Source organism: Sciurus vulgaris (genome assembly GCF_902686455.1).
Source record: "Sciurus vulgaris genome assembly, chromosome: 12".
NCBI classification, from domain to species: domain Eukaryota; kingdom Metazoa; phylum Chordata; class Mammalia; order Rodentia; family Sciuridae; genus Sciurus; species Sciurus vulgaris.
Window position 1 is genome coordinate 27,534,330 of NC_136473.1, and position 12,329 is coordinate 27,546,658.

At 37.3% G+C, this 12,329-nt stretch overlaps 1 long non-coding RNA gene across 2 annotated transcripts in view; it reads right to left on the minus strand.

The window, feature by feature from the left end:
- LOC306642150 overlaps nt 1–4,179 on the minus strand; it is a 110,293-nt gene extending 106,114 nt beyond the window's left edge. The window contains exons 1-2 of one of the 2 annotated variants that reach the window (XR_013758402.1): nt 4,118–4,179; nt 3,014–3,131 (exon numbers count right to left, since the gene is read on the minus strand). This is a non-coding gene — a long non-coding RNA (uncharacterized lncRNA). Of the gene's footprint in view, nt 1–3,013 lie in introns of both variants that reach the window. The other variant, XR_013758403.1, reaches the window with a different exon arrangement.
- Nucleotides 4,180–12,329: the final 8,150 nt, after the last annotated feature.

Genomic DNA, 12,329 nt, shown 5'->3' on the forward strand with positions numbered 1-12,329 from the left:
CTCAAGACTAATAGGCAAACTGCTTCTTTAGTAAAGAGCATAGTTGTTTTTTTTTTTATATTAAAGCACATACTCTAGCCATTTGTCATTTTCTAAAAAAGGAATAAGAAAATGTATAGAACTAAAACAAAAATGAACATATGAAACAAGACTAAAAAGACAGAAATCCCAGTGTAAATAAACTATTTATTGAAGATGAGAAGAATATACAAGTGGCACTGATTTTCATAGACACAGTCTTCATTTAGATCCATTCTGGGATGTTTAGCTAGACCACTATGGAGGAGGAAAACCTGTCCTACAAATTGAACTAGTGATATTGTCTCCATATACAGAGAGAAGTCAGGATACCTACACACTCTCATTCCAGTGTTCTTTGCAATGAAATATTGGGTATAGTAACCCAGATATGACATGATTGGTAACAAATAAACCCTGAAATGTTCATGTTTAATAAAATGTAAGTTTTTTTCTCCCTCTTTTCAATACTTCTTCTACCTGGGGATCCCATCATCTTCTGACTTGCGGTGTAACTTGCGATAGAAAATAAGGAGAAGGAATCAACCCAGAAGTAATAAAGTTTACTTCCACATCCACCCCATGGGACAGTACTAGTCGCATGGCAAAACCAACTCTGAACAGGATGAGTAATAGGCAGGAGCTCACAGATACGGGCAGGCGTTAACAGTCTCTACCACAGCATACATGGGGATTATCAAGCACTTCTGCTTTTGGACACATGGTTTGGCTATTTAGCTAAGAGAACCATGTCCTTTAAAATAATTGGATTTAATTCAGATTCTTTAAAAATATACTTTCAGGAAACTCCAGCTTTGCATGTATATTCTTTGGCATTGTGTTCTAGCATACACTTAAGATATTATTTTGCTTATTTATTTCTACATAAATTACCTCAAGATTTAGCAGCTTGAAATATCAAATTTTTATTATCTCTTCACTGGCTGTGCGTCAGAGGCCTTTCTCAGTTCTTTGCAGGAGGACTTCCTCAAGGGTCAGCTCACACCAGGGCAGCTGACTTCCCTCAGAGCAAGTGAGCAAGACAAGAGAGAACAGTCAAAGATGGGAGGCACAGTCTTTGATAACCTAATGTCAGAAGCGACTGCCTTATTTATCATTTGTCATATTCTATTTGTTAAGGGAGAATGGCTAGGACCAGCCCACTCAGGGAGGGGACTTCATAAGGACATGACTACTAGGAGGCAGGACTCACTGGGGCCATCTCCATAAGAGGCTGCTTTCCACAGATGTTCTTCTGGGCTGCCTCACTTTTGACTAGCTTATTACAACTTTTTTTTATTTTGTTCTCTCTCTCTTTAGGTTTAAGCAAATAAAGGTACTTTAGTGCTGAGTATCAGATGTTGAGTTGGGCATTTTTGTCAGGCCATGCTCTTGAACATAGCTTATAGGTGATGGGAACAGTAAAGAATCAATATATGAAAACTGCACTAAGTCCAAGTTGTGCAGTCATCTAAAAATAGTCTTTCTTCAGATACCTAGTGGTATGTTATATACATTTTGCTAGTTAATCTCTTATAGAATTGGCTGGGATTTTAAAATTCCATCTGATACTGAGCTCTCAATTTAAGTATCTTTGGTTAAGTGAAGTGACCTATTAGTAAATGTGAATAAAACATGATCACTTAATAACAATGTATTTCCACTCATAGAAGACTTTGTTGCCTTTGTCAGGGACTAGGTTATACCCAGTGACAATCAACCTCAAGTGTATGTGGCATAATATTACCAAGATTCATTTCTTGCTTCTGCCTCATGTTCTTCACAGTTGAGATGGAGGGAGTTGTGGGTGGAAGATTGATCACTGGTGTCACTCAGAGACCCTGGTTAATTGAGAAATGTTGTGGCCAACGTTGGTCACCATGTAAGAAGGGGAAAGCTCTGAAAAGTCTTACACCAGCAACTGAACATTTGGTCAAGAAGTGACAGGCAATATTTACACTTTCAACTGGCCAGCCAGAAGTACTTCACAGCTTTCCAACCTCAGGGAGTCAAGAAGTCCAATTTTCTATGTGCCAGAATAATGACGAACTCTTCGCAAACAACACCATCAAGAAGCCCTGTCCCACCATCAAAAACCACTATGAACAAATCTTTGATCTTTATTTCCAACTTGAAGGTCCAACAACCCTATTCAAATATGGGTTTATAACAATAACAATTAATAGTCTTTTTTCAACACCCCATATATTCTGGGAATTTCTAACCAAACTGCTTGGACCTTCAAGTCCCCAGATGTAGATCTGGCTAAGAGCTAGAACATCTGCTATGTCATCCATAATCTCAAACTAAGCATCATCTCAGTCTGGTAAATGGGGCCTGGTGTTTCTTCTCTGAATATCTCAAATAAAAAAATCCCTGAGTTTTGTATGTTCTCTGTGCTGTATAATATAATATGGACTATGAATATTTGAGCTAGATCAGACAACACGCAATGAAGGCTAATTAGCTTAGAATTTCTTAACATGAAGTTTTAATCTCTTATTTTGATAACAATGTACACAGTTGTACATAAACTATAATTTTTAAAAAAAAATAACTGTTTATCTCTTTATAATACAATTTTATTTTCTGATGTCCATGCTTATTCTAGGTTCTCCAGAGTCTAACCGTATCAGAATGAATCTTCTTAAACAAATTCAGATTGTATCATTTCCCTGTTTACTAGTTCCTCTATTTTCTCCAGTATCTCCCAAAACACTTTAAGTAAAATTTAAAGTCCTTATGATGGCCTACCTGTCTCGCTACATCTCTAGCTGCTTCTCTTACTGCCCTCCACTGGAGTTCAAAACCATGTGGTCTACTCCATGGTAACTGCACTCTAAGTACAAGCCTCTTAACCTTAACTCTTACACAAGTTCCATGACCTTTGCCCTTGTTGCCCCTCTGCATCCTTCCAGTGGGTCTTCAGGAAGGTCTTACTGCTTTTCATTCATCTTTCTTAAAACATTTAAACTCCAATGCCCTCAATTCTTACCTTCTGCTTTTCTCTATATAGCAGTGACATCACACTATATATTTATTCATTGATTCTTCCTGCTAAAATGAAAGAGTTTCTTGAGTAGGAACTTCTAGTCACTGCTGCATCCCAGCACCTAGAATAAGAGATGAAGTATTATAAGAGTCAAGCGGACTTAGAAGGCCCATTTTAGAGAAGACTCATTTAGTGATTTTAGAGACACTCAAATTCAAAAGAAAACTCCAGAAGGGCAAGATCTGTTTCCCCAGCACTGTAAACTTCCATACTTAACAAAGCACAATGTTACTGAATACTCTTTTATATAAGTATCTGTTGTTAGAATTAATGAATAAATGCCAGAATTAGAAAGAATCATCACGATTGGTGCTTAAAATGAGTATTAGAATATTTTTGTTAGCTAATACCCTCTATAAGAAATGAAAACAGACAGGCACTGTGGTGCATGACTGTAATCCCAGAAACTCAGGAGGCTGAGGCAGGAGGACTGCAAGTTTGAGTCTAGTCTCAGCAGCTCAGCAAGGCCCTAAGTGACTGATGGAAACCCAGTCTAAAAATAAAGGGGGAAGTGCTGGGCATGTAGCTCAGTGGTAAAGTGTCCCTGGGTTCAATCCCCAGTACCAAAAAAAGGAGAGAGAGAAAAAAAATACCAGAAAAACAAAAACAACACACAATTGCAAAGAAGCCTGGCAAAGACCTCTTAGGGGAACTAGTCTAATCCTGCTAACAGCCACATTGCTGAGTTCCTTTGAAGAAGTGAACTTGAAATCCCTCTGATATCCCAGTCAGAGCCTGAAGGAGAAGGCAAATTCCTGGTGTACTTGCCTGCTTCCTACTCTTGCACCACAACAGAAAATGATCATCAATCACAGTGTCTTTTGCCTTGACTCCAGAATCCTCAGCAAGGTTCTCCTGGAAGCCGTGACTGTCAATACTCCAGACAACATATATTTGTCATTGCTGCTTATACGTATTAGTCAGTCTTAGATAAAATTACCAGAGACTGAGAAAGCACAAATCATTAGTTTTCTTTGTTGTTAAAAGTAACATTACAGACCTCAGACCTCAATATGAAATTAAAATCTAGAAATTAGTCTTTGTTACCTTATCCCTTCATTAGTAGAGTGACCTTCATTTGGGAAGACATAAGATCCAAATTTTTTTTTTTTTTTTTTTTTTTTTTTTTTTTGTGGGAAAAGATGATCCCTATTAAAAAGAAAGATTAAAATTCAACTTCTGGAGTTCATCTCTTTATTTAATTTAATTTTTTGTTTATTTGGGTTTTAGTTTTATTTGTTTGCTTTTTGATTTTGTTTTGGGTACTGGGAATTGAGTCCAAGGGCACTTTACCACTGAGCTATGTCCTCATCCCTTTTTATTTTGTTTATTTTGAGATGAGGTCTTGCTAGGTTGCTGAGGCTGACCTCAAACTTGTGATCCTCCTGCCTCATGCCCCTGCACCTGGCTTGAGTACATCTTTTTAGAAGGTTCAAATCAAAGCAATGAATGTGACCAGTATTCAAGTGAATTCAAATTCATAAGAATTTATAGAGTGTCTGCCATACGGCAAATTTATTCCCAAGTAGGAATAGGTTATTGAGAGATGAAAGAAAGCTAATAGATTCCCAATGGCAACTATAATCATGGTATAATAAATTTCATAGTATGACAAACTCTTATAAATAAATGATGATTGCTTAAAGGACTTGATATAAATCCTATCTTTCAAATGTGACTGATCCAAAATTCCTGAAAACTAAGCCAACTATATTCTGAAGCTTAGCTTCAAAATTTCTTTGGATGACAATGTGTAGTAAGCAAATTTTTAACACAGAGGCAATTGCCACAGCATATTTCACTTGTTAAACGGATCATTTTCAAGGACTCCAGTAATTTTCATTAAGTAACAACAATAAATGTCAGTTAATAACAAGTATTATCTATCTGGTAGAGCCAGTCCACGGGGCTCTTCATTTTGGCAAGATAATTAGCAATTGATTCAAGAGAGTACAGGTTGAGTATACTTAAAATACAAAATATAAAATTTTTTGAGCACTGACACTACACCATAAGTAAAAAATTTTATCCACACTTGAGCTTTTTTGACAGGTCACAGTCAAAATGCAAGCTCACAGCTGGGTGTGGTTGGTGGCACACACCTATAATCCTGGTGGCTCAGGAGGCTGAGGCAGGAGGATCACCTGTTGGAAGTCAGTCTCAGCAACTTAGCAAGGCCCTGAGAAACTGAGCAAGGCCCTGACTCAAATAAAAAAAGATAAAAAAGGATTAGGGTTGCAGTTCAGTGGTAAAGCACCGTCGGGTTCAATTCCCAATATCAAAAAAAAAGAAAGTAAACATAAAATAAAAATCAAAAAACCAATGCAAGCACACTAAAAATATTGTACAATACTCAGGCTATGTAGAGAAGATGTGTATGAAACATAAATAAATTTTATGTTTAGATCCAAGATATCTTATTGTGTATATGCAAATATTTCAAAATTCAAAAATTCTGAAATACAAAACACTTCTGATTCCAAGGATTTTGCATAGGGATATCCGACTTGTATAGGAAATTCAGCCTATCAAACATTGCATTTTTAAAAAAATTCATTATTTAGATTTTTCATGAATATATCATGGCTTCTACTTCTTATGGCATTGTATTGATGAGGTGACATTTGTATAAAAGTTTATAAACATCTTGGTTACTAAATAACTAAAAACTTTGTACAATGGCAAATCTATAATTAAATAGCCAACAGGCTTCCACCCTGCAAAATGAAATCCTATTCTGCCATCTAGAGGACACACACGAACTGGATAGGAAATAATTCACTTCTAGATACTCTGGTTTCAAAAAGGGGAAGAGAGTTGAGAGGTTTATGTATTTTTCTTTTTCTTTATGTTATTATATCAGATTTGATCACAGAAAAAAATTACTTATTTCAAAAAGCACTTTTTTAAAAAATCTGTGGATTAAACATGCATCAAGTTGAGGTTTTACACCTCAAATTAGGGGCTCTACCTGGTCTCAAAGGCTTTGTCACTTGCAAATGCAGAACTCCAACGCTGCCCCAAGTCCTCACACTGGCCCAATCACCCTAGCACATTAGCATGGCCTTGGTGGTGACAGCCATAGGGGTATCATAGCTATGATGGTCACTCAAGTTTAACTTCATTGGTCCCAATCGTCACTCTTTCAAATATCACAGCTGATGTTCTCACTGACTCTGTCCACTGAATCCTAAATTCCTCCAGTCAATTCTCATATTTGATGGTATATGTTCCATTCAGTGTTCACCTGAATTCTTCTTTTAAGATTATATCTACATTTAAACTCCTCTGGAGTTCTTAGTTAAATGTCAAATGACAAAAAAAAAAAAAAAAAAAAAAAAAAAGAAGAAGAAGAAGAGCAAGAAGGCCAAAAAGTATATGCTTCAACTTACTCTATCATGGGTTTGCTGAATCTTGCCCTCACCCAGCATATAGCAAAGAAAGAGGATGAAATAGAGTGAAAGAAAAAGATTTAAAAAAAATGAGATGGGAAAGAAGAGAGAAGACAAGACTGAGAAAGAAGAGAAAGAAAAGGAGGAAAAGGAAGGAAAGAATAAAAACCTAGATCCTCTGATTACTGATAGTGTATTTTATTGCTAATGCTTCAACTTACAGTATTCACAATGTTTAAGATTATTTAAACTTTCTTAATGTATATCTACTTTTAAATAGTACTATAAACTGTAATGTATCTATTTACAAAGTATGTGCTTTTCAGGCTATTACATATATGTGCATGTGAGCATGTCAATCATGGTTGTTTCAAATCCATAGTAGGACAATTGCAAAAATTTTGTCATAGTTGTGTGTTTTGATGCTGCTTTGTGCTTTCAGACTGTTAATTTTGTTTTTGTTTTCCATCACAACTTGTTACTTTTTTTTTTTTTTTTTAGTACCAGGGACTGAACTCAGGGGCACTCAACCACGGAGCCACATCCCCAGCCCTATTTTGTGTTTTCTTTAGAGACAGAGTCTCACTGAGTGGCTGAGTCCCTCAATTTTGCTGAGGCTGGCTTTGAACTTTCAATCCTCCTGCCTCAACCTCCTGAGCCACTGGGATTACAGGCACACGCTACCTTGCTTGGCTCCTTGTTACTTTTTATTGAAAGGCAGACATATAGTATTTGTAAAAATTTGAGATGATAGATTTTCATTGTGAAATTTTGTTTTTCTGGTTAGGATTTAGGCCACGTACACTGGTGCAGCTGTGGTGGTGGAGGCTGAAGTTTCCTATAGTCCTTGGTTTCGTCTCTCTAATTGTCTTTTGTTTTCCCTAGAGACTCCTTTTTAAATATGGTTTGGGGAAGCTGACTTCTCCTCCTGGTAAATGGTGATTTATTTCCTACACTTATTGCCACATCAATTTCTTGCCACTCGGACACTTGGCACGGTTCTGTTGGAGTGGAGGATCCAACACTTGACACAGTTCTGTCGATCGTCCTCCCTCTTGGGGGTCACAGGTGTGGCATGTCTCCATGTGCAGTTGCTTTTTAATATTAATAGTCAATATATCATTAGAAAAAAAAGAAAAAATATATCATTAGAAGCTTATTGGGAAAACATTGGGAAGGTTTTACTGTATTGAGACACAAAATAATGCACAATAAAAATTTAGCAGTAATACATACATAAACTATATGAAAATAAAAAATCGTAGCTGTGCTCGAGTTAAAAGGAGACTGTGATTGCTTTAGTACAATAATTTCTGAATATAGGTGGATAAAGAGGCATTCCTCTGAGCTTGGATGCGGTGTTTAGCCTTTGTTGCTTTCCTAGTTTTAATAGTTGATTCTAGAAATACTTTACATAATAAAAATATTTAGGTTAGTCATAAATATAATTTGTGTTTTTCCTATGTTTAGTTTAATTCTTTGAGAATCAGAATAGGATTATAGCCCACCATTATATGAAATAAAATAGACTAAATATTAACTATAAGTTGATTTCTTTGCCCTTTAATAATAGTAAAAACTTTTCACTGTTAAACACTGGAGTTCACAGTAGGGGTAGTTTCTCAGAAAATCTAGCGACGTGTTTGTTCTGAAGGTTAAAGGCTGGCAGATTGTGGTGACCTCAGTTTAGCTGGGAGACGAGGTTGTTTTAATCTAGCTGGGAAATAAGGTCTGGGCTGTCAAACAGAGGGAATGTGTACTTTGAGAAGAGGCATAGGTTGTACTTTTGAAGGTTTTTCTTATTTTAAATTAACCATAGAATGATATAATAATTACTAAAAAAAAAAAAAATCTATAAAGAGGCTGGCAGAAAAAATAAAGACAGATTCAGCCTCAGAACACTTGTCTCTGTGTGCTGTTTCTCCACCGCGTCGACGCCTCCCATCCACCGAGCACCTCCGACCCCTGCTAGGGCTGGACCCTGGCAACTTATCTGTCTCACCATTTGGGGAGCTTTGTGACCTCAATGCTCTGATGAATTAGAGAAAAGTGGTTGTTTTTCAGTTTGCCCCACTGTTTGCTTGTTCTGAAGTGGCATTCATTGTTATATATTCATACATGCACAATGCATGATTTGGTCACTCTAGCTGCCTGGTATCTTTTTCCCCTCTCCTCCTCCTTCCTCCCATCCCTGTCCTCTACTCTACTGATCTCCCTCCTATGTTCATGATCCCTCCTTTTTCTCTCTAGCTTCCACATGTGAAAAAAAAAAAATCATTTAACATGATGTTCTCTGCTTCCATTTTCCTGCAAATAACATAGCTTCATCCCAAGAACATTTTTTTTAGAACTAAAATCTTATTGCAAAGAGGCTGTTTTAAAACCCATCCATTATAAGGGAAAGTCGAAGTAGATTCCGGCACATCACACAGGGTTCTAAAGGATACGGACAAGAGCCGTGGTGTTCCAACCACCTGTTTCTACTAATTTTGTTCAATGTCAGTTTAGAATTTTAATATTTTTGACCAAATGCAGTTAGGAAGCTACTGAAATGAGACAGAAGTAAGTTGTTAAACTTCATTTTCTATAGTTCAAAAAAGAACTATAGCTGAAACATGTTTCAAAGCATGATGATAAATTTTATTCCAAACGCAATTCCTTAAGTGAAAATTTTAAACTGATTCCTGTATGTTTGTTTGTTTGATATGGGGTATTGAGCTATTATTAAGGTACATCCTCAGCCCTTTTTGTTTTGAGACAGAGTCTTACTAAGTTGCCAGAGGCTGGCCTCAAACTTGCAATCCTTCTGCCTCAGCCTCCTGAGTTGCTGGGATCAGGCATGTGACAAGTTCCTGAATGTTTCTTTAGACTCTCATACTTCAGTGTGCTTTCAAATTGCCTAGAGGTACCTGTAGAAATGAACCTCCCTGTGCTCCACCTTCAGAGATTCAGTAAGACTGAAGGGAGACCCCATAATATGCATTTTGACCAACAAAAGCCAGGTGTCTGGGTGGTCTGATGATCAGTCATTCAGAGGATATAATAAAGCAGTGGATTCAGTATCAGAATACCTGAATTAGAATCGTTGTCCCACCATTTAGCAGTATTAGGCATGTGGCTAATATATGAGAATTTTGGTGCAAAGATGATAACACCTGCCTAATTATAGTAAAAACTAACATTTATTTAGCAATTAATATATGTTCTAGGCATTGCTCTAAGTGTTCTTCCTGACATACTTCATTTAATGTTTTCAGTAACCGAAGGTTTTTGAAGAAATTGAGGCACAAAGTGTAACACAAAAATTATACATAGCTAGAATGGAGTAAAGCCATGATTCAGATACACACAGCCTGCTCTCTTTACCTCTAAGTACACCATACTTCAGGTTGTCTGGATCAGTTCATTCACTCAATATTTCTTTGTCAACACTGTAACCTTATTGGGTCTCCACTCCATGATATCAAACTATTGCATTTACAAATTCATTATATTCTCAAATTTTCTGTGAGAAAAGAAATTTATATTGATTTTAGAAGCAACTGATGAAAAAGAGTTCATGAATTATGAATATGTCCATGTCAGAATTTTGCTTTTCTAAAATGCTCCTTGAATAAACGTTGGAAAAAATATCCTTAATAACTTTCTGGTATGGAGTACGTAGAAGATGCTGAAGCCGTATTCACAGAATCACATGATATCTTTTTTGTGTGTGATAATAAGTGGGAGACATATGGTAATTAGCAGAATGCAGGGTGGTGCACAAAGTAGCTGTTTATGGTATTGTGGTTATTCTTTTTTCTATTTGGTTTCAGCCTCCACCAATTTCCTATCCCTCCCCACCACACCCACAAGTACACTCACACACACTCAAGCTCAAGTTTGCATATACTTCTGCTGCCTGGTCAGAAGTGGCTACCTGACCCATTCTGGGCCAATCATAGTGCTTCTCCAATATGCTGGAAGGAAAAGTTCTTTCCTGTGCTCTTAAAAGTTGTTGGAATGTGAATCTAGAGTTGTTGGCAACTGGGTCTCTGCTCTAGGAAGGAGAAAAGTCTGCAAGTGATAGGAGAGAATAAAGAAGTGATCACCACCGTCGAAGAAATAAGATCCTCTTGGATATGTTGCTCTCTGGATATGTTGTCCATAAAGCCTGTCTTCCCTGAGATTTGGTTATGACAGTCAAAGCTGTCCTCTTCTTTTTCACATTTTTTTAAATATTGGGGATTGAACCCAGGGGTTCTTAACCACAAGTCACATCTCCAGTCCTTTTTTTATATTTTATTTAGAGACAGGATCTAGTTAAGTTGCTGAGACTGGCTTTGAACTTTCGATCCTCCTGCCTCACCCTCCAGAGCCGCTAGGATTAGAGGTGAGCACTAGTGCCTGGTTGTTTCTCATGAATGAGAAAACTTTCTCATTAATGTTCCTGCCGTTTGCAACCAGATGCTCACAATGGGCATGGAAACAGATTTCCCCAGATTGGTTAGTGAAAGTTAAGACTGACCAGGAAATGTCGTCGTGTCTGAATCTCCTACAACATTTGGAGAAATTTGGAACAAATCATTTTGCTCAGAGACTTACTCTCAAAGATTATTGAGGCTCAGCGTCATTGCACATGCCTATGATACCAGTAGATAAGGAGGTTGAGGCGGAGGATTGCAAGTTCAAAGCCAGCCTTAGCAACTTAGGGAGGCCCTAACCAACTTAATGAGACCCAGTCTCAAAAAAAAAAAAAAAAGGGGGTGGGGTGGGTGGGTGTGCTGGGGATGTGGCTACATGGTTAAGTGCCCTAGGTTCAATCCCCAGTATACAAGATTAAAAAAAAAAAAAAAAAAAAATTAAAAAAGATAAAAGAAGACAGTTGAAGTTGAACTGGGCCCCATGGCACATGCCTATAATTCCAGCAACTCTAGAGGCTGAGGCAGGAGGATTGCAAGTTTGAGGTCAGTGCAGGCAAAGTAGTGAGTTCTTATCTCAAAAATTTAAAAAAGGGCTGGGGATATAGCTTCTCTGGGTTCAATCCCAGTATTAACAAAAAAAAAAAAAAAAAAGAGTGACTAATTGAAAAAAATGAGGGAGGAGGGGGAGGAAAGGAAAGGGGACTGAAGTGGAGCAGGTCACATTCCATGTGTGCATGCATTTGTTGAGATGAACACAGCTACCACATATAACTAGAATGCTCTAATAAAGATAAGAAAGTGACCTTAAATTTATGAAAAAGAAATTATTGAAAATTATGATAATTGTACTAGTTTGCTACAACTGCTGAAACAAAGTATCATATACTGGGTGGCTTCAATAACAGAAACCTCAGTTCTGGCAGCAGAAGTCCAAAAATCAGCGCCAGCAGGGTGGATTTCTTCCATTGTCTGGAGGAAGGATCTGATCCAGGCCTCTTTCCTTGGTTTGCAGAGTGCTGTCTTTTCATCATCTTACCGATCTAAATACCTGTGTCCAAATTTCCCCTTCCATAAGAACACCAGTCACAGTGAGTTAGGGCCCACTGAATGGCCTCATTCACCTGATTATCTCTGTAAAGACTGTTTCCAAAAAAGGTCAAATCATGATGTACTGTGGGTTAGGACTTCAACACATAAATTTTAGGGGAGACACAATTCAACAGACAACCCAGTCCTATTAACCTTATAACAACATTATTGCACAAACTTCACTGCTCACAGATGGATGTGTGGTTTTGTTTTAAGTAAACTGATAATTGTCCACCAAAATAAGTTCAACTTGTCAGGTAGTTCTTTCTGTACTTCCCTCCTAAAAACTATGTCTAATTTAGGAAAATGATTGTATGTGCTTAATATGTCTATTATTCAAAACTCATGGGTGTTGCAAATGACTCTGGCCAAATT